The 23,498-nt window shown below is 35.3% G+C and overlaps 1 pseudogene; it reads left to right on the top strand.

Moving 5' to 3' along the window:
• Positions 1-401: 401 nt before the first annotated feature.
• On the top strand, positions 402-18,323 carry LOC115990143 (annotated as a pseudogene).
• Positions 18,324-23,498: the final 5,175 nt, after the last annotated feature.

Genomic DNA, 23,498 nt, shown 5'->3' with positions numbered 1-23,498 from the left:
ATACTAGAATGGGGAGCCTAATAAAAATCCACTGATGTTTTTATGAGGTATTTGACAAATAAGAAATCCAATTTTGTTAATTTATTTCATGAGAAACAATATATTTCACACTAAGTGGTTTATGCAGTGATCATGTAGAATCATTTGCACCCCAAATTGATGTCTTGATATGCACAACATTTGTACAATAGGGAACGTATAAGTAAAACTTACACATTGACCTCAATAAAAAATATTGACTAAAGAAAATTAACATATCATAATGGTGAAGGCAATCATTAACGTATGTCCGTGGTTCCCTCATCCTGTGGGTAGACCCCCCTCCCCCCACTTGCCATAAAGTGTACCTTTAGGGCCTGCCAAGGAAGAATTTTCTAGTCATTGCAAAATTTCCCAGAAAAATGAGCTTCCCTGAAGTTGCTGAGAATTTGGTCAATGCAATATTCCAAAGTATTAGAGACAATTACAGGATTCCCAATTAGCTCAATTAAGGGGTTTCCAATCAGCTGTAATTGTAGTATTTGGTAGCTGTTACTATTCTGTCTAGCTGCAATTATGGGATTAGGCTGTCAATATTTTTGTCTAGGTTCATTGTAACAGCATCTATATATTCAGACCAATGTAAAAGTTCTATACACAGCAAATATAATTCAAACAAATCTTTGTCATCCAATCCTATTTTACACAGAGAAGTTAAGAAGCTAGTGCTCAACAATTTCTGATGATTTTCCACACTGCAAAGATTAATTATTTGCTACTATAAGTAAAAATATAGATAAGTAGAATTAAAACCATCTAAAAAGTATGTCTTTACTCCTTCTTGTTAGGGTCATGTGTTTTGATATTGTCAACCATGCCAAATTATGTGTCTTTTATTGAGTTTTGATGTGTCTTAAAGTTGTTAATTGAAGACTAAGTTGAAGACACAAAGTTTGCTCAAGAAAAGCTCAAGAAAAACACATTTTCAGCTTGTATCTCGATAGCAGCTCGATACCTATCGATAGAAGCAGAAACTTACTACCTCCTCAACACAAGCTCGATCTATCAAGATTTGGTTCTTGACACAAGCTTGACAGCAGCTTAATCTATTGAGTTTCAGCAACACGAAAAAGCTCATAACTTATTCGTTTGAAACCCAAATTGAGATCCGTTTGAACTGGTATTAAAGGACATCGTAAACCATCTATTAGTAGGCTTTTCAAAGAGAGAAACACTCCGTTTATGTGGCTATGGTTTTGTAACCATGTTTTATCTATTTCACCAAACCAAAGAGTTTCAAAGTAGATCTAAAGATTCCTTTGGTGAAGAAGTTGAAGTCATAGCAACTACCACAGACTTACTACTATGAGGAAAACCTTCAAGAGGTTCTTGAAGTCAGTTGGAGGTTCCAATTGTGATTGTGGATAGAGCGTTCATATATTGAAGAGTTCTGAAATTCTGAAGCGATAGAAGGTTTCTACTATAAATTCATCTTCTAGCATTGTAGAGTTTAGGGACAAATGTTTTGTACTAGATCTGAAACTTTTCTTCATTATGGTGGATTGCTTTTTGGGAAGATTTCCCCCCAAGTTTTTTATTATAAAACTAGTTTGTTTTATCGGTTTTCCTGGGTCATCATTTCTTGTCTTATTTATTATTTCACTGTGTATGATTTTGACATGATATTGATGTTTGTTTATCTAACCAAGGATTATTCATAAAATATCTAATTAACAACTTGGGTTTAAAACTAGTTAATTCTATCAACTAGGGTCTAAATTTCCCAACACTTGTTACAAAGTCTCAATTTCTCTTGCCAGTTTTGAAGCAACATAAAGTGGAAAAGTTATTTCATCCTTGGATTTCTTATAAACACTAGTTGTGAAACACAATTTCTCTACTGATTATTTCCCACTTGGTGGCATCTTGTAACTTATAGAACTGGATCTAAGGCTTTAAGAGGCAATTGCAAGGAAAAAAAAAAAAACCAACAACAACACCTTCATCAATTTAGTTCGAGAGAATGAAAACTTTCTTGAACAAAGAACAGATGGTTCCAAGAGCACAGTGTTACACTTGGCATCAAGATTTGGACACGTTACATTGGTGATGGAAATTTTGAAGTTGCGCCCCATGGTTGTTGCATAGAATAATAAGTTGGAGACTCCATTACATGAAGCCTGTAGTCAAGGGCATACTGAGGTTCTCAAGTTGCTATTAGAGCACAATCCTTGGGCGGCTTGTAAGCTTAATGCTGATAACCAAAGTGCATTCTTTATGGCTTGCAGTCATGGGCATGTTGTGATACAAGGCCACTGAGTATGCTGCTGTGTTATACCAAGGGCTGCTGAGTTGTACCGAGGGTGTTGAGTGAGTTAGTTAGTTAAGATAGTTAGTATTGTTAGTCCTTGGGTAGTTAGTTGGTTAATGTACTGTTAGTTAGTTGGTTATTGCACTGTTAATCATTGATTAGTTAGTTGATTGTACTAAATCATTGGTTGTAATCATTGATTAGGGGATTGGTTAGTTGAGCATTCTGTTAAGGCTTGTACAAATAAACCCGAGTATACTCACAAGGGGGATAAGCAATAACATAGAACTTCTTGATTCTTTTCTTTCTCTCTCTCTTTGATCTTCTCTCCCTCAATTTCCTTTCCCTTCTTGGAGGCTAGCTATCCTTGAATTCAGCTATATCCATATAAGATCTTGGATCTTATCGTTTAGTATCAGAGCAAGTCTTCCCTGTGATTCCTATGTTCCACCATGATTGAAACACAAGCTACCACCATTCTCAATGAAACCATAGCTTCCCTAAAATTCACCACAGACCACCACACCAAAGACCTACAAGAAATTCATAAGATTACGAGCATTCATACCCATACCCTGAATGAAATGAGCCAACAATTAGCTACAATATTGCAGAAGCTAAATGGTATAGAAAATCCAGAACCCAACCATGAGAATTCACACACCCCTAAAGCTTGACAACCATAATCTCGTTCCAAGCATGTCAAGGCCTGTGAAGCTAGATTTTCCCAGATTTTGTGGTGGGGAGCCAACTTCTTGGATTTATAAAACCAATCAGTACTTCAAGTACTATAGGATACCAGAACAAGAGAAGTTGATGATGGCATCCTTTCACATGGATGGTGAAGCCTTGGTTTGGTTTCAAAAGGGTGAAGATGCTAGTGTATTTGGTATTGGGAGGCATTGATACAAGCTCTGTTGATCAGATTTGGGTCTACAGCCTATGATGATCCCATGGAGGCTCTAACTGGGTTGAGGCAGACATCAACTGTGGTAGTGTGCAAAGGGGAATTTGAGGTTTTACCCTATAGGATTAAGGGGTTGTCTCCACAACACAAATTAAGCTGTTTTTTGAGTGGCTTGAAGGATGAGGTGAGGCTGCCAGTGAGGATGTTGAACCCCCCTACTCTTATTGCAGCATTTGGGTTAGCCAAAATTCAAGAAGAGTACCTGTTGGGATGCAAGAAAAGTTACGAGGGTTCACCTAAGTAGTTTAGGCCTTCCTTGCTTTGTTTACCTAGAATTACTGCCCCAGTTGATACTAGGAACAAAATTCCAATTAAGAAGATTTCTCCTGCTCAAATGGAAGAAAGGAAAAAAAGAAAAAGAAAAAGGGCTTTGTTATAATTGTGATGATAAGTGGGTACCTCGGCAAAAATGTAAGAATGTTACCCTGTTCTTGCTGGAAGGAGTAAAGATGGTATAAGATTTTGATTGTGGGGTACAACTTACTGAGATTGAAGATGGGGTTACCACTGCTAGGGTATAAGAAGAGTAGGTAGAAGCTGAAATTACTCTATATGTCTTGGTTGGTAGTCCTACTCCAGAAGCAATGAGCATTAAAGGAAGAATCAAAATTGTTTCCTTGGTGATTCTTGTGGATTCTAGAAGCACTCATAACTTCATTGATGCATCCTTAATTCCTAGTCTTCAAATTCCAGTTGATGAATCACAGATTCTTGAAGTGAAAGTGGCCAATAGAGAGACCATCAAGAAAAAAGGATTGTGCAAGGATGTGCCTATGTTCATACATGGACAGGTTTTCATGATTCAATTGCATGTGTTGCCATTAGGAGGTTGTGACTTGGTTTTGGGGACCCAATGGCTTAGTACCTTAGGGGTTATCAACTGGGATTTCAAACACCTTTCTATGGAATTCACTTATGCAAGCAAGCAGGTGGTGTTATGTGGAATTAAAACTCAACCAATGGGTCCTGAGATTCAAGATGGAGTTCAATTCTTCAAAGAACCTACTAGGAGGGGATTAATTTTGCAGATAACAGCTCATTGTTCAACAATAGAGCAATCTTCCCTCCCAACTGAGATTGCTGCCTTGTTGCAAGAGTTCCATGGAGTTTTTGCTACACCAGTGGGCTTACCTCCAATGAGAGGCCATGAGCGTTAGATTAACCTTAAGGAGGGAACTCAGCCAATTTGCCAAAGACCATACAGGTACCCATACTATCAGAAAACTGAGATTGAAAAGATAGTGAAGGAGTTTATACAAAATTGTCAAAGTCCTTTTGCTTCCCCTGTCCTTTTAGGAAGGAAATCAGATGGTTCATGGCGTATGTGTATAGATTATAGGGCATTAAATTAGGCCACTATAAAAGACAAATACCATATCCTTATTATAGATGAACTTTTGGATGAGCTACATGAGGCTTGCATTTTTTCCAAATTAGACTTGAGGTCTGGATATCATCAAATCAAAATGAGAGAACAAGATATTCCTAAGACTTCTTTTTGGGACTCATGATGGGCACTATGAATTTCTAGTGATGCCATTTGGGTTGACAAATGCACCTTCTACCTTTCAATCCTTAATGAATCAGGTGTTTAGGCCATTTCTTAGAAGATTTATTCTAGTTTTCTTTGATGACATTCTGGTGTATAGCAAAAGCATGATTGATCATGTGGAACATCTTAGAGTTGTTTTGGAAGTGTTGGCTAAGAATCAATTGTATGCTAAGATGTCTAAATGCATGTTTGCTTGCATGGAAGTGGAATATCTTGGACATATAATTTCTGGGGAAGGTGTAAAAATTGACCCTAAAAAAATCCAGGCTATGCAAGAATGTCCTGTGCCTAAGGATGTTAAATCTTTAAGGGGATTCCTAGGCCTCACTGGCTATTACAGGAAATTTGTCAGAGGGTATGGTCACATTGCAGCCCACTTAACAACACTTCTGAAGAAAAACTCTTTTTCTTGGAATCATGACGCTAAGGAAGCCTTCAAGCAACTTAAATTGGCTATGTCCAGCCCTCCTGTGTTAGCCTTGCCTGATTTCTCTAAGACATTCACTGTGGAATGTGATGCTTCAGGACATGGCTTAGGTGTTGTTTTGATGTAGGAGAAAAGGCCCATTGCTTTTCACAGTCAAGCATTAAAAGGTAGAGCCCTTGCCTTATCCACTTATGAGAAGGAATTCTTTGCCTTAATTACTATAGTGAAGAAGTGGAGGCCATATTTGGTTGGTAATGCATTTATCATCAGAGACCAGCAAAGTCTCAAGTATTTCTTTCTCAAAAAAAAGAAAAAAAAAAGTCTCAAGTATTTGTTACATCAGAAAATAGGCACACCAATTCAACAAAAATGGTTGTCTAAGCTATTAGGCTATGCCTTTGTTGTTGAATACTAGAAAGGTTCTGAAAATGTGGTAGCAGATGCTTTGTCAAGGAGGGGGGAAGAGTCTGAGTCAACTATACCTTTAATTCAAGGGTGTCATGATTCTGTAGTAGGCAATGTTGTTACTGATTTGGACAATGTTGTTACTGATTTGACCACTTCAGCTACTACTACCTTGGGAACTCTATGTATCATTAACTTCCCTACTCCAACTTGGGTGGCTGAACTCAAGGCTAGTTATGCAACTGATCCAGCTATTCAATCCATTTTGTCTACCTTTTAGACTGGTGGTGTACCTCCTAAAGGATTTCCCTTAGTTAATGGACTACTGTTCTTTAAAGGTAGAATTTATTTGGAACCTACAAGTGTTCTCAAGTCCTCAATCTTACAACATGTTCATAATGGACCTTTGGGGGGGCACTCAAGTTATTTGAAGACCTTATATAGGGTGAAACAAGATTTTTATTGGTCTGGCTTGAAGAAAGATTTGAAACAGTACATTAAGGAATGTGACATTTGTCAAAGTGTGAAGTATGAAAACTATAAACCAGCTGGATTGCTTCAACCTCTACCTATTCCTTCCAAACCTTCGTTATCTATGATCATGGACTTTATTGAAAGACTACCTAAGTCTCAATTGAAGAATGTAATCTTGGTGGTAGCGGACAGGTTTACTAAGTATGTCCATTTCATTGCCTTATCCCATCCTTACACTGCATCTAAGGTTGCATCTTTATAAATGCAATTCATTTTCAAATTACATGATATGCCTGCTTCTGTGGTAAGTGACAGGGATCCAATCTTTACTTCTCGTTTTTTGGAGTGAATTAATGAGACTACAAGGTGTGGAGTTAGCCATGTCTTCAACTTACCATCCCCAAACAGATGGTCAAACTAAAGTGGTAAACAGGAGTTTAGAGCAGTATTTGAGGGCTTTTGCAGCAGATAAGCCCTCTGCTTGGGTGGAGTGGTTACCCTCAGCTGAATTTTGGTTTAACATCAACTTTCACACCTCTAACAAGTTAACTCCCTTTAAAGCTTTATATGGTTACTCACCTCCAAGGTTGTTGGACTACATCCCTGGCACAACTTTGGTGGGAGCTATTGATGAGCACTTGAAATCAAGTTCTGTCATTGCTTAAGCAGAATTCGCTGCTCACTCAGGAAAGGATGAAGTCTCAGGTAGACAAGCACAGATCTGAGAGGAGTTTTACAGTGGGGGATTGGGTGTATCTGAGGTTGCAGCCCTATAAGCAGAGGTCCCTGAAGCATAACACATTTGCTAAGTTGTCCCCAAAGTTTTATGGTCCTTTCCAAGTCATACAAAAGGTTGGAGCAGTGGCATACAAACTAGAATTACCCCCCTGGTTCTTAGATTCATCTTGTTTTCCATGTTTCCTATCTCAAGGCTAAGTTGGGCCACTAGGTTACTCCTATCTCTCAACTTCCCACTATTACATTAGAAGGTTCTCTCATTCTAGAACCTATGGTAGTCTTGAACAATAGGTCTATCCAGCTCAGGAATAGGACAGTCACACAAGTTTTGGTGCAATGGCAGGGTTGCACTCCAGAGGATGCTACCTGGGAAGATTTATGTCAGCTCACCTAGTGGGCAAGGTGCTTTGAGGAGGGGGGTATTGATACAAGGCCACTGAGTATGCTGCTGTGTTATACCAAGGGCAACTGAGTTGTACCAAGGGTGTTGAGTGAGTGAGTTAGTTAAGACAGTTAGTATTATTGTTAGTCCTTGGGTAGTTAGTTGGTTATTGCACTGTTAATCATTGATTAGTTAGTTGATTGTACTAAATCAGTGGTTGTAATCATTGCTTAGGGGATTGGTTAGTTGAGCATTCTGTTAAGGCTAGCTTGTACAAATAAACCCGAGTATACTCAAAAGAGGGATAAGCAATAACACAGAACTTCTTGATTCTTTTCTCTCTCTCTCTCTCTCTGATCTTCTCTCCCTCAATTTCCTTTCCCTTTTTGGAGGCCAACTGTCCTTGAATTCACCTATATCCATATAAGATCTTGGATCTTATTATGTCGACTTGGTGAAGCTCCTGTTGAATCAGTCTTGGTTGGTGGGATTAGAAGATGAGGGATTTGATCCAACTTGTCTTCATGTGGCTGCATCAAGAGGGCACACAGGTAGGTAGCAAACTCATCTTAACTATTCTTTGCAAATCCACTCTTAACATACTTAAAACTAATCACAGACATGCTGTATGTGTGGGAAAATGTCAATTAATTATTTTATCCTGTATGTGTAAAAAAGGAGTAGACAAAGGGAAAAAACAGATAATTGAATTCAATTATCCACAACCCTTCAAATCTGACAGGCAACACAAGACAAATCTCAAAAAAAGTCCAAGGCCTCCACTATTTACAATACACTAAAGATGAGAATTTACAATTCCATTCTTCTGATTGAAAGGAGTTGGTCCAAAATCTTTGGAGATGGGGGGCTCCTATCATCACTTATTTGCAGAGAAGTGAGAATTTAATAAATGCATTCCAAAGAGAAGCTAAGAAGCTAGTGCTCAACAGTAGGAAGCTATTTTCTACAACTATAAGCAAAAATATATATAAGTAGAATTAAGGACTTTCTTAAATGTACATCTATACTCCTTCTGAGGCTCTAACAAAGTTTGAGTTTCTCTTCCCAGCTTTTGAAGCATCAAAAAGTGGAAAGGTTATTTGATCCACTAGATTTCTTGTAAACACTTGTTGTGGAACATACTTTCTCCACTGATTATTTGCCACTTGGTGGAGTCTTTTAACTTACAGGAATGGATCCAAGGCTTTATGAGGCAATTGCAGGAAATGACAGAAAGGGCTTCATCAATTTAATTAGTTCAGGAGAATGAATACTTTCTCGAACAGAGAACAGATGGTTCCAGGAGCAGTGTTATACTTGGCATCTAGATTTGGACACACTGAATTAGTAATGGAAATTTTGAAGTTGCACCCCATGGTTGGTGCAGAAGATATTAAGTTGGAGACTCCATTGCATGAAGCCTGTCATCAAGGGCATACTGAGATCCTAAAGTTACTACTGGAGACAAATCCCTGAGCAGCTGTTGAGCTTAATGCTGTAACCAGAGTGCATTCTTTATTGCATGCTGTCATGGCCATATTGACCTGGTGAAGCTGCTTTTGAATCAGTCCCGGCTGCCGGGGTTAGAAGATGAATGATTCGTTCCAACATGTCTTCATGTGGCAACGTAAAGAGGGCACACAGGTTGGTAGCACACTCATCTTGGCTAATCTTTGCCAATTCACTCTTAATAAAAACTTAAAACTAATCACAGATTATTTAAATTTGCATGTATAATTAAGGTAGGACTATCAAGGAGTAGGTAACCAAGGAAAATAAAAGATAATTAACTTCAATTTACTGGAACGCGAGAAAATATCAAATAAAGTCCCAAGGCCACCACTTGTTTTTGTTTCTACATTATATGTACTACAGATAGAATAGATACTATATATAGATGAGAACTTACAATTCCTTTCTTCTGAGTTAAAGGAGTTGGTCCAAAATATATCTTTGGAGAAGGGAGACTCTTAATAATTATCACCTATTTCCATTTATACTATAAATTCATACTTGGTTGGGCAGGTGTTGTTAGAGAGTTATTAAATGTGCTCCCACATTTTCCCTGGAAGGTTGATGGGAATGGATATTCTCCATTGCACCATTCTTGTAACAGTGAGCACCTGGAAATAACAAGAATGCTCCTAAAGCTTAGCGCAGACCTCGCGCTGCAGTTCAGTAACACGGGCTACATGCCACTGCACTTGGCAGCCATGAATGGAAAATACTTAATTTTTGAAGAATTTGAGCAGATGGCTCCCATATCCTTTCATCGTCTCCCAAGACAAGGAGATACAGTTTTTCATTTAACCGTGAAATACAAGCACTATGGGGCTTTCGTGTGGCTGGCGGGTGCCTTCCACAATACTGATTTCTTCCACCGTCCAGATCAATGTGGTAACACTCTTGCATCTTGCAGTCTCTAGAGGATGCTCTAAGGTAAGGAAATTAAGGTCACACACTCATATATATGATATGGTAATTATAGTTGCGAAATTCTGATGAACATGCCATAAGGTAATGGATTGGATGGTACAAGGCACACATATATTTAAATAATTCTGGCATTTATTAACCTGATTAAATAGGAAATTAAACACATTCACTGTTATCAGGAAATTACCTCATGTGATCCACCACCAATAATAGAGGCTAGCTTTACTCTCTTACAATTAAGAAGCTGTCTCTTCCTCTATGTGGGGTGGCAGTGACCACGACCAGACCAGGGGACCATGGTGCCTTAGAAATTTTTTTTTTTTTTTTTTTTAAATTAGTTTATATTAATTTATCATATTTGAAACTTTTTGCTATTAAAAAAAAAAAAAAATCATACATGGCCCTATTGGTTGTGACCACGACCAGACCAGGAGACCATGGTGCCATAGATTTATTATTATTATTATTATTATTATTATTATTTAAGTAGTATATATTGATTTATCATATTTGAAACTTTTTGTTTAAAAAAAAAAAATCATACATGGCCCTCTAAAGTTGAAAATGAACCCCAAAATTAAAAGTTATTCCAAAAAACTCAAAAAATAAAATGATCACTAACCTAAGTCATATTTGTGGTTAGAAACCAAAATTAAAAGTAACATAAATTTTTACTAATAAAATAAAAACAAATCCCACAAAATTTAAAAATCTCAATTAAGGAAAAAGGCAAATAATTTATGCATTTTGACTGTGTTTTGTATCACAATTTGATTGTGATTCGAAATTTAAATTTAAGAATTTTGGGATTTGGATATTGTCATACTGCCAATAGCCGCATCTCATCCAACTATGATCAAACTTTGAGTCTTTAAATGTCAAAAATCAAGGAACATACAAGTAGCAATTCCAATGACCAAAAAATAAAAGGAAGATGTCAGAGTTATAAACTATTTTATGAAATTTTTTACAAGTTACTGATGTGGTGAGTAGTTATTAATACTAGCCGCGGACCCGCGCGTTGCGCGTGGTTATTTTTTTGAACTGGATTGTGTTATATATGTATAAACAATATACTATAGGATTCATGATAGAAGGTATTGTCTTGGAATTAGATGTGGAAAGGATAGAACTATAGTTGGCCTTGTAGTCAATCAAGAGTTGATCATCCGTCTTCCCAAGTTAGGAAATTTTAATTAACTTAAAATTAGATAGAAAGAATTTTATAAATTCAAAGTTAGCGGCATGGTAGGTGAAAACTTTAGAGGACCGTAATTTAAGTTGTTTCAAGTGTTTTTAATTAAATTTTAATAATAAAAAAAGATCTATTCGTTTAAAGATAGAGATTAGTATTATAAATAGGATGAGGAAATTTTATTGTATTATGGTTTTTGGAAACATAATTTCTACCAAACTCGGTTGGCTAATTTGTACATTTCCAAGTCAATTGAGCACATTTTGCATGTCACATGTAATTCTTCATTTCCATATGGGTAAGGGCATTCACGATCCCAATGACCCACTCCATTTTTCTTGCATGCTTGTTTTTTTGGGATGCGAAATGATTTTGTTCCAAAAACTGTATGTCGAAGGATTTGTCGATAGTTTTGCAGCAATTGTTTTCCATCTAGTTTGTTTAGAATTGATAATAGTAATTGTATTCCTTCATCATTTGATTCGCATAACAACGCAATTGCCAATCCATACTTTGCATTTTGTCTCCTTCTATGTTTGCTTGAAGAAGGATTTGTTTTCCCACTTTAGTTTGATCTTGTACAAAATATTTGTGAGCTCCGACCCAAAATAGTGCTTGTTTGTTTCCAGCCCTAAAGCATTGATGAATGAGTTTTTTTTCATCGTTTCGAAGGAATAATGGATTTTGGAGTAGTCCAGTTAGATTGATGTGGTGAAGAACTTTTTTCCTTTTGGTTAGGCGATTGAATCGCTTGCAGCTGTTTTTAAAAATAATGAAAAGACATATTAAGAAACTAATGTGCTAGAAAAAATGAACTGGTGACAAAACATGACAATAATCATATACTAAGAATTATACTTGAACATTATTATTATCACAATTGCAATATTTTATTGAAGTTAAAAATATTTTTTCTTTTAGAAATAGAACAATGTCTATAGAATTGCGCAGTACTTCACAATAAAAAGTTAAAAAAAAAGAGGAAATTTGAAGTTGTGATATACGGACCAACATTGTTATGAGAAAGGAAATATATGTATATATATATATATAGATATATACATTGTAATGAGGAAGAAAATATATCTATATATATATATATATATATATATGTAACATCATTCATGTCATGATTTTGGAATACACCATCTATGTAACGTAGGGAAGTTTAATGTGAAGGGCCATAGTCATAAAGAAAAACTCTGCATCTATTGAACCCGTAGGGAGTGTATATTTTTTTAATTATTTTGTAATTGCAATATTTGATTGATGAAGCTATAAATATTTTACGTTTTAGAAATATAACGATGACTATAGAATTGCGCACTATGTCATAGTAAAAAGTTAATAAAAAGAGGAAATATAAGATTTCAATATTTTGTGGCACAATTATGGATGTGATTGATTGTGATTAGTAGGGAAGAAGTGGTGAGTTCATGAAAGTAACAAACATGAGATTTGAATTTAAAGTTGTGTACCTAATTTTGATGTTGCCTAAAAATTTTGGTGATTGTCTTCCAACATTGGAAAATATTTCGAGCAATAAATCTGTCGGTAATTCATGTTGCATGCTCATTTTTGTGATTGTGGTGAGTGTATTTTTATGCTATTTTTGGTGTGTATTTTTTGGTTGTTTTGTTCTGTAATTTATAGTGTTTTGATTGTTGTATGGATGAGTGATTGTTGAAATTATTTGCAATTATTTATAATTAATTATTTGGGTTTTATCTTTGAATAGAAGCTTTTCATATACCCTTCTCTATAAGTCCTAAATCCTGTAAATTTTGTTTGACTGTTCAATTGTCATTTTTTTTTTTTTTTTTGGTGCATATTTTCAGGTGGCTTTTGCTCTGCCGGCCATCAACTTTTAGTATATAATGTTGGGACTGGAGATAGAGCAACATTGGAGCTCAGGGCTAGCTAGGTTGGGTTAGATTGTTGGTTTGGGTATATCCAAGAGGCATGTGTTTGTTGGAGATATGAATAAGAAAGCCAGAGAAAAATACCATGGGTTAAATTTAGCTCTCTAAGAGTCAAAAAGCTGTTTATTATTGAAGGAAAATATAATATAATGCCTGGGAGAGCTACAGTGGCTTTCTGGATTTAGAGAGCCGCTGTAGCAGTTGGATTTTGTACAAAGCCTCAAGTGAGGTATGTAGAAAATGAAGAGGAAGAGCCTCAAGGCTGGCTGTTGAAGATGCTATAACGCCACAGTAACTCAACCAAAATTTTGCCTCATTTCCAAGTATGGAGTCAGCAAGTCATTAAACAGAATTAAAGTCATATTTGTTATGGGTCGATGCAATAGCAAAGCAAACCGAAATCATTTAAAAAAAAAAAAAAAAAACATAAAATTTGTGACTTTTTAAAGAGTAGGAAAAAGAATTGCTGTAATTATTTTCTTCATAATTTTGCATTGTTTAGTTATAAATATGTAAATTAAAGCATAAGATTACATAAATGCAAAGTTAAATGTAAATTTAAAACCATCCATGATGAAAATTAAAACAGTAAACATACACAACCTGCCTCAACTTGATATACAAACCTTGTAGATATCAACAACTCGGCAACAGCTCGGCATCTAACAACTTCTCACCATTAAAGTTGACGGTGGCCTTGAACCTAAAGAAAAATTTGAACAAAATTTGACATGGACCTTAAAAATATATAATAAAAAAATTGTAATTCAATAAGATACTGATTCAAAATATATAACAATCATAACATTAAGTGGCCATGAAGGTCCAGTCAAATGCTTGCAAGAATCATCAAGTAATATTGGTGGTGGGTTCTTGCTCTATAGTGGAAGCCTTGACAAAAGCATAAAAGTTTGGTGGGTTCCCAAGAATACAGCTAATAGAGATGATCACGATACCTCTTCAATGGAAAGTGCAGTGAAAAATATCAATAAGAACCATTTAAAAATTGAAGGAAAAATATAATATAAATTATGACGTAGACCTTAAAAATATTAAAAAAAATTGTAATTCAATAAGATACTAATTCAAAATATATAACAATAATAACATTTTAGTGTTGTAATATGTTTATTTACTTTTGCCGCCATGGAGTGAAATCTGCTAGATTCTTCCTCAGCACTCAGCAAGATTGTCTGTTAAGAGAAGTTTGTAGTAGTAGGTAGACCTTGTACGTTCTATAGAAGAATAACTCGGTGGAGTAGTAATCTTGACTTCCTTCGCAAAACAAAGCACCACATGTCCAATAGGTGTGACACTGACACCATTCCCAACAGCCACAAATGAACTGCTAATAAGCCTGTCTGTTTCCAAATAAACCAAGGTAAAATAAAATACTTTTTTTGGGCAGTAAAATTATAGCACTATTGAAATGACATTCAGGCAATCTCACAAACACATCAATGGTATGCCAAGGATGCTCAAATAATATAAACACAAAAACAAATAAAAAATGTAATAAAATAAAATAAAAGAATCTCATATCAATATAAATAGAGCATAAAATTTTTGCACCCAAAAAAAAATAATTGAAACAGTGAATAAAAGTTTTGCACCCAAAAAAAGAATTGAGATGTAGAAATACCTCAACCAAAGCAAGAAAGTTCTGTCAGCATTTATAAACCACGTGGAAAGGAATAAAGGGAGGAAGGAAATCAGATAGGCAACCGTTACTGAGAAACAATAGAGCAAGAAGGTGGGTAGCTTTCAAACTCTCTGTTTTCTCAAGCAATACCTGTAGACTTCAACGTTTTTTTTTTTTTTCTTTTTCTTTTTCCCTTTAAGCTTCCCTTTACGTTACATATTTCAAAACCTTGAACACAATATTTCAAAACCCTGAAAGCAAAACCCTGAACGCTTCCCTTTTCTTTTATTTTATTTTTTCTTTCTTCCAAAATGGCTTGAATGTACGTTTCTTTTTTTGTTTTTTTGTTTTCCTTTTTGTTCCCTTTAATCTCCCCTCTACGTTGCATATTTAAAACCCACGCCTCCCTTTTCTTTTATTTTTTATTTTTTTTCTTTCTTCCAAACCGGCTGGAATGTATGTTTCTTTTTTTGTTTTTTTGTTTTCCTTGTTGCTCCCTACCCTGAACGTAATATTATCCTCCCTTTAAGCCTCATTATTATTATTATTATTATTTTCCTTTAAGGTGAGCTGAAAAGGCCGGCTGGAATGTATGTTTCTTTTTTTTGTTTTTTTGTTTTCCTTGTTGCTCCCTACCCTGAACGTAATATTATCTCCCTTTAAGCCTCATTATTATTATTATTTTTTTCTTTCCTTTAAGGTGAGCTGAAAAGGCCGGCTGGAATGTATGTTTCTTTTTTTGTTTTTTTGTTTTCCTTGTTGCTCCCTACCCTGAACGTAATATTATCCTCCCTTTAAGCTTCATTATTATTATTATTTTTTTTCCTTTAAGGTGAGCTGAAAAGGCCAGCTGGAATGTATGTTTCTTTTTTTGTTTTTTTGTTTTCCTTGTTGCTCCCTACCCTGAACGTAATATTATCATCCCTTTAAGCCTCATTATTATTATTATTATTATTATTTTCCTTTAAGGTGAGCTGAAAAGGCTTTGGGTTGGGCTTCATAGTGGAAATAAATAAATAAAAGGTGGGCTGGATTAATCATACAAATTTATTATAGGGTGATAGTGGGAGTAAATAAAGAAGTAGTGAGTTGGGATTTATATTGATGAGATTTTTTCTTTTTCTTTTTCTTTTTCCCTTTAAGCTTCCCTTTACGTTACATATTTCAAAACCTTGAACACAATATTTCAAAACCTTGAAAGCAAAACCCTGAACGCTTCCCTTTTCTTTTATTTTATTTTTTTTTTCTTTCTTCCAAAACGGCTTGAATGTACGTTTCTTTTTTTGTTTTTTTGTTTTCCTTTTTGCTCCCTTTAATCTCCCCTCTACGTTGCATATTTAAAACCCACGCCTCCCTTTTCTTTTATTTTTTATTTTTTTTCTTTCTTCCAAACCGGCTGGAATGTATGTTTCTTTTCTTGTTTTTTTGTTTTCCTTGTTGCTCCCTACCCTGAACGTAATATTATCCTCCCTTTAAGCCTCATTATTATTATTATTATTATTTTCCTTTAAGGTGAGCTGAAAAGGCCGGCTGGAATGTATGTTTCTTTTTTTTGTTTTTTTGTTTTCCTTGTTGCTCCCTACCCTGAATGTAATATTATCTCCCTTTAAGCCTCATTATTATTATTATTTTTTTCTTTCCTTTAAGGTGAGCTGAAAAGGCAGGCTGGAATGTATGTTTCTTTTTTTGTTTTTTTGTTTTCCTTGTTGCTCCCTACCCTGAACGTAATATTATCCTCCCTTTAAGCCTCATTATTATTATTATTTTTTTTTTCCTTTAAGGTGAGCTGAAAAGGCCGGCTGGAATGTATGTTTCTTTTTTTGTTTTTTTGTTTTCCTTGTTGCTCCCTACCCTGAACGTAATATTATCCTCCCTTTAAGCCTCATTATTATTATTATTATTATTATTATTATTTTCCTTTAAGGTGAGCTGAAAAGGCTTTGGGTTGGGCTTCATAGTGGAAATAAATAAATAAAAGGTGGGCTAGATTAATCATACAAATTTATTATAGGGTGATAGTGGGAGTAAATAAAGAAGTAGTGGGTTGGGATTTATATTGATGAGATTTATAGGGCTGTAAATTAGAAGAACCATTTAAAAATTGAAGGAAAAATATTTTTTTTAAAATAAGAAAATGACGTGGCAGCTGATGTGGCGCAACGTGAGAGCAACAGAATTAAACTCTACGCTTCAGCTTTTAGTAATATATTGATATGAAAAAGTGATGCCTAGTGAGCCCAAATGAGAAATAGTAAAAATTGGTCACGTCAACGGTTTGTAAAAATATTGTAAAATAGTGCATCCATAATGTGTGTGATGTCTTAATTGGGCTCATCTTTTTCGAGTTTGTTCCAGATTGTGGAGTTTGTGATCAATAAAGCAACAGTGGAGATCAACTCCCAGAATGATGAGGGACTCACAGCTCTTGGCATCTGAGACCAAAATGAAAGTTTTGATAAATTCCCTTAAATTAAAGCTATGCTGGAGAGTGCTGCTGGTATAACCATGAAACTTTTACGTTCAAAAGAAGTTGAAGGAACTACTCCCCCTTGTAGGGAATTAATCCGAATTCCCAACCTGTGAGAAACAAAGAAAATAGAGAAAAAACACATGCCAAAGAAAATAATCACACGCACAAGACAATATTTACGTGGTTCAACAATTTACCTATGTCCACGGAGTTGTAGGAATTTCACTATTATCAGGGAAAAAGAAATACAAGGTGCAGCTACTATTTTTCCTCTCACTCAAAAACACAATGACAACACACAATAAAACCCTAATCACAAATTGCGTTTTCTACACAAAACGGGCCAAAAGTCTTCCATTAAAAACCATGCAACATTATTCGGGTCAGGTTGGGTCGTCAAACCAAATCAAACAAAACTAGGCTCCACAAAAGCCCAACACCTCTAACATATTTGAGGACGCTTGGAGGCAAATTAGCTTAGATAATGTGTCCAGGTTGCCCATACCAAAGGACTTTGGTGATCCACCCAACCAAGAAAATTCTGAAGTAAATTCCCCCCATCATCAAGTTGAAGAGACAAACAAAATTCAGAATGACAACACAGGTAAGCCAGGTTCTTCACTAGAGAAGAAAACTAGCTCCTTGAACCAATTTGCAGCTACATAAGGTCCTCAGCAGAAGACAAAGGGTAAAACTAACTAAACTTCATAATGACCATCGAGGTAGAGAAAAAGAGACACACAGGGAGGCGCTGCAAAATGCGAGGATCGCAATTATACTTGTCACCATTCTGATTGCCACAGTTACTTTTACTGCTGGATTAAGCCCTCCCAGTGGTGGTGGTGTTTACCGGCAAGAATCATCAATTGGAAATTCAAGTTCAACAGTGGCTGGAACAACACCTTTCAAGGTCTTTATAATAAGCAACAACTTTGCATTGTTCACATCTTTATCTATTGTTATAGTTCTAGTCAGTATAATCCCTTTTGAAAGAAAACCAAAAATGATGCTACTGGTTGTTACTCACAAAGTCATGTGGTTAGCTGTCTCATTCCTGGCTACATCTAATGTTGCAGCCACATGGATAATTTTACCACACGGTGACTGGAAAGAATGGATACTTGCTATCAGTGCAGCAACCATGGGAACTCTATTCTTCTGTCTAGGAGTTGTGTTGGCTAGACACTGGTTGAGGAAGTCGAAGTGGGTGAAAGCCAATGGTAAGACTAAGAAGAAAGGGATTGTTGCACCCACTGAAGGTAAAACCCAGTCACAATCTGCTAAGCCTGACATCAAACTCGACATCAAGTCTCACTCCACAAACTCTAACACTAGAGATGTAACCCGATCAGAATCCAAATCCAATTCCTCCACTAACTCTGACGTTAGTAGTTGCAGAGGCCTAGGATATCATGCATACTGAACAGTCAAAATTGTGGACAGAGCAACTTATTTGATCTTAAAGCAGCAATAACCTTGTTGGTAGCTTAAGCATTTGTTTTGAAAATCATTTTCTAGTTTGTACTTTTTGTTCTCATTCCGTGGAAATGGCTTACTTCTTGTTTTCCAATGAATTCACTTGGTTTTCCAAGGAATGAAAATCATTGCACATGTATGGAAAAATGAAAATTCATGGTAATTGTACGTTTATTATGATAGAAAAGTGTGAAAAGTATGAAAACATGTTTCCTAAGTATGTTGATCAAAGAATTTCCCAACAATTGGGTGATTCCAACTCTACAAAGGCTCTAAGACAGCATAAGGTGTTTCCTTCCAGTTCAACCTATCACATTACTTGTACTAACGACCGCTAAATCAAAATTAACTATACTGGTTCTCTTACTGACTAATAAAGCACCCTAACCAAATCAAATTATAATACAATCAAGTATCCCATTTAGTCTATTTATCCAACCATCAAACTGTTCAGAAAATTAGCATAGTGAAAAGCGCTGTGTAAACAATAGGGGCTACTCCTATTTTTAAGCGAATTTCCTCATTTCAAAAATTGCTGAAATTCATAGCAAAAGCTTAAAACCAAGATAATGAAAAGTGCAAAAACTGGAACATATTTCATAGATTTTTTTATAAAAAATAAAAAAATTATAAATTATAAAAAATTCCTGGACTAACTATTTCTCTCAATTGCTACCATCCTATTAGCAAATTTTGAGAATCAAACTACCATATGCCTACCAGTGTAATTGTTAAAAAACAGTAAAAAGGGAAAAATAAATAAATAAATAAATAATATATAACTCTAAATATTATGTCAATGTATATTTCCCGTTTACTTTATAGAACGAAAAGATCTTGTTTTGGTTCATGAAAATTTGAAGCTTTTAAAAAAAAGGGTTGAATATCAATTTTAAGGAACATACTAATATCTAAGTCCCAAGTCCCAACCAACCCAAAGGAAAAAAAAAAAAAAAAAGGGGGGTAAGAAGATGAGCATGAAAAGACAAGAATCATGTTTAGTTCTTTTTGTTACATCATACATGGGACACCAAAGAAACAAAACCACCATTTGACCAAGCCAAGAATCAATTTTTTTCGCTAGTCTTTTTGGGGAAGCCTAGGGAAGGCATGACATACATGGAGGTGGATGCCAAGACAGGCTTGATAAGGCAAGGTCTTGAAGCTTGAGAGTTGAGATTAAGATCGCACCTTTTGTTTCCGTCATTATACTTTACTAGACGCAGACTCGCGTATTGCGCAAGATAATTTTTTTTAGGGTGATCTTATTAAATATATTTGGAGTAATAAGTAATAATACTCTCACATTCTGTTTATATTAATAACAAAATATTTTAACTTTATTTAATAATCTGTTTATAAATGTTTAACCATGGTTAGTAAAGACATTACTCATAATTTTAGAATTAAAATACAAATTTATAAAATACCAAAACATTTGAAATGACAAATCTCTCCATAACTCATTGGGAAAAGAAAAGGGAAAAAAAAAAGAAAGGAAAAGACATTACTTAATATTTTGAAATACACTTTAATTTAAAATTTTAAAATAAGAGAATTTAATTTTAAAATTAAGGTTAATTTTGGAACCTACCTTAAGCACATGCAAGTTAGTACACAATATTTTAATATTAATTTAACAAAGTTTGGTCAAACAAATGTAAAGGGTGAAAATATTTTTTCCTTTCAAATTTGAGGTAGAGTGTCATTTCTTCAAATCTCAAGAAAGAGGAATGTAATTACCTCTATATTATTATTATTGTTGTTGTTGTTGTTGTTGTTGTTGCTATAATTAATAATTGATTTTTCATTTTCTTCTAAGTTAATAAAAACCTTACATATACCTTTTTATTTATTTATAGAATATACATTTTTTTAACCTTTACATATCTTTTTTTAAATGTCCATCTTTACATATACCTTAAGTAAACTCTATATATTCCACTTCTTTAGATGTGAAAAATCATAGACTACTACTTCATAATGATAGTAGCTAATTAGTTTTATCACTTTTTTTCATAATTTCATTTATAACTTTTTTTACTATTATCATAATTTCATTTCTTATGTAATTTCTATTATTACATGAGCACATCTCCTTTTAGTTATGAATTAGAGTTTGATTAGTTTTAAGTTAAAATATATTGCTATGATTGTGTTTAATTATTGATTATTGATTCAATTTTTTAAGTGAATGTAATAGTTGATTTAATTGCACTGTAAAGTTTTTAATGTTCTTCATATTGGTCATATTTATTTTTTATTTTTACTTCTCCTTACAACCTCTTTGTTTTCCAATTAATAGTTACTAATTGACATTTGATTTTTTTTTCTTTACCATCTCTCTCTCTCTCTCTCTCTCCATAGGCAACTTATTGTTTTCCAAAACTTGATGATTATGTTATTGCATTAAATATGCATTGTAGTTTTTTTTTTTTTTTTCATTTAATTTTGCTACCCTTAAGTTAGTATATCCATAACTATTAGTTTCTTTATATTATATTTGGTTTGATATCCTCATTATTATTATTATTATTATTATTATTAATTTAGTGTTTCCCAATTGGCATTTGTTTTGTATTATATTTTTTCTTTGATGCATTGGGTTTGAGAATGAGTGTGTCCCTAGTATTACTCCACTTTATGAGGACACTTTTATTTATTGAATTTAAGTAAAATTTTTAATTTTTAATTTTTTTTAAATAAAAATAGGAGAGAAATTAAAATATAAATAATTTAATGATATGGAAGATGTGGGGAGACGAATAGTGATATTAAGGTAGAAGGTAGTGGGGAGATGAAAAGATAAAGGTAAGGAAAAAGCTTGGACAAAGTGTAGATGAAAAAAAAAAAGAGTACAATTTTTTAAGGATAATTTTATTGATTTAAATTTAAATAAAATATTCCATGTTTAATTATTAAATATATATTGTAAGGTCTCAATTCGTGACGACCCCAAAATAGTATTGGGTTTGCACGTTGAGGGCCCAAACAATATAATTTGTAGAGCGTGGGTTTGAAAGACTAGACCTTGGTCACCGAACGGTAGTTGGTCATAGTGTTCATACCGAACTAAACCATGTTCGCTCAAGAAGTCTATCTCCTCGATACGGTCTGGGAGGCTCTGGTTCTTGGCCTTTATTCCCAGCCCCCTTTCCGGACTGCTTGCTTCCCCTTTTATATTAGCCTGTTCCCCTCATCCTACGTCCACGTGTAGGTTCGACTTTCCAAGACTGATATTTGTCCCATCAGCCCATACCCAAAGTAGTTGGGGGTGGTTGTAAAAGCTGAAGAGCATGGTTCTGTCAGGTGCAGAGTATTCAATGGCAGTAATAGCAGCTTTCCCTTTGTCCTTTGTTGCCATACTGTCCAGGAGTCCTTTTTTCTATCAACGCAGATATTTTAGGTTTTTTCCAAAACTGTTCCTATACCGTTCTTGCCCTTTCTTTCAGGAGGGCTTTTGGGATGCCGAGGACAAAGTCATCCTTGGCTATGTCTCAAGGCTATGTCCTCGGCTATATCCCTCCTCGGCTCGGGTCTTGGGTCCCAATGTAAAAGTGGGCCAGGGCCACAAATTATTAGGCCCCACAATAGCCCCTCAAAATGCTGCTGCCCGACCTCTTGGTCGGGGAGGAGGGTTTTGGTGATGTCGGACCTGTATCATGGCTTGCCCAACTTTGTCCTTCATTAATGTCGGTGTCTCTTCATCTGCCTAGGAAATGCACCGGGTTACGAGACATTCTTTTAGATTTACTCACGATGCGCTCCTGCCGTTTCCGTGTACAAGGCACGTCTTTAATAACTTCCCTTTACGAGGCCAATCAAATCTGACGGTTATAGACAACATTGGGGAGTTGAATGGACACTATCTCGTTTGCAGCTCTTCATGGAAATCTGAAGGGATTAAATGCCACTAAACTTGCCTTCCATATAAGAAGCAAGGCAAGAGGTTACTTCCTTTAAATAGAGACCCTTTAGTCTTTCTAAAGTCTTAAACCTCCAGCTGCGCTCAAAGTTTTCCTTATCAGCGCAATCAAACCCTAGAGTGTGATATGTCTGAGGCAAAAGCGGGGGTGAAGGAACCACACCCTCTCCAGAAGCACCGTGTCCCTCCGAAGCTTAAGATGGCTCGGTCAGGACAGGGTAGGCAGAGACTCAAGATATTTTTCATCTTCCTTCAGCCAAAATTCGAAGCAGGTCTTAATCGCATCAAATTTTTGGTGCAACTGAGCTGGGGTTGCTCATCATCAGTACCATCCGCTCTCTTTCGAGCATACCTAATATGGTACCAGCGTAATAGGAGTCAGGGTTGACGCAGGGATTAAGTATCCCTGCTTCTTCCTCTCTTCCTTTACTGGTGCCTCCTTTTGCCTCCCCTTCTTCTTCTTTTCCATCACCGAATCCATCCTAGTGCTTTTACTTCTTCCTCTTCTTCTCCTCATCCATCAAAGGGGGTCACCCTCCCATACACGATCGCTACTGGAGCAGAGTTTAGAAAGATTTGTCGTTTGATTGTATATATCTTTTTTATTTTTGCTTTTGTAATTAGCTTCCTGTATAGGCTTGTTTAAGCCCCTCATTGTACGCTGTACTACTTCTTTATATTAATAAAAGTTGACATTATTCTATTCTATGTACTCTTTCTTTTTTGCAATAGTTATGCTGTGAATGGATGTGCTATTATATGACTCTTTTTTTTTTTTTTTTTTTTCTGAACGATACTTAAGGCCGAAATCCCTATTAAGAAAAAGATGTCTTTATGAGCTTATTGAAACTTTTCGGCACAATAATACCGACCTGAGAAAAAAAAAATGATACTTAGGGCCGAGGCCCTTGTTAAGAAAAAGATATTATTCTGAGCTTATTGAAACTACTCGGCACAATAATGCCGACCTGAAAAAATGATACTTAGGGCCGAGGCCCTTGTTAAGAAAAAGATATTATTCTGAGCTTATTGAAACTATTCGGCACAATAATGCCGACCTGAAAAAAAACGATACTTAGGGCCGAGGCTCTTGTTAAGAAAAAGATATTATTCTGAGCTTATTGAAACTACTTGACACAATAATGCCGACCTGAAAAAACGATACTTAGGGCCGAGGCCCTTGTTAAGAAAAAGATA

The sequence above is a fragment of the Quercus lobata genome, chromosome 5, assembly GCF_001633185.2.
Source record: "Quercus lobata isolate SW786 chromosome 5, ValleyOak3.0 Primary Assembly, whole genome shotgun sequence".
NCBI lineage: Eukaryota > Viridiplantae > Streptophyta > Magnoliopsida > Fagales > Fagaceae > Quercus > Quercus lobata.
This window is presented reverse-complemented; position numbering and strand designations above follow the sequence as displayed.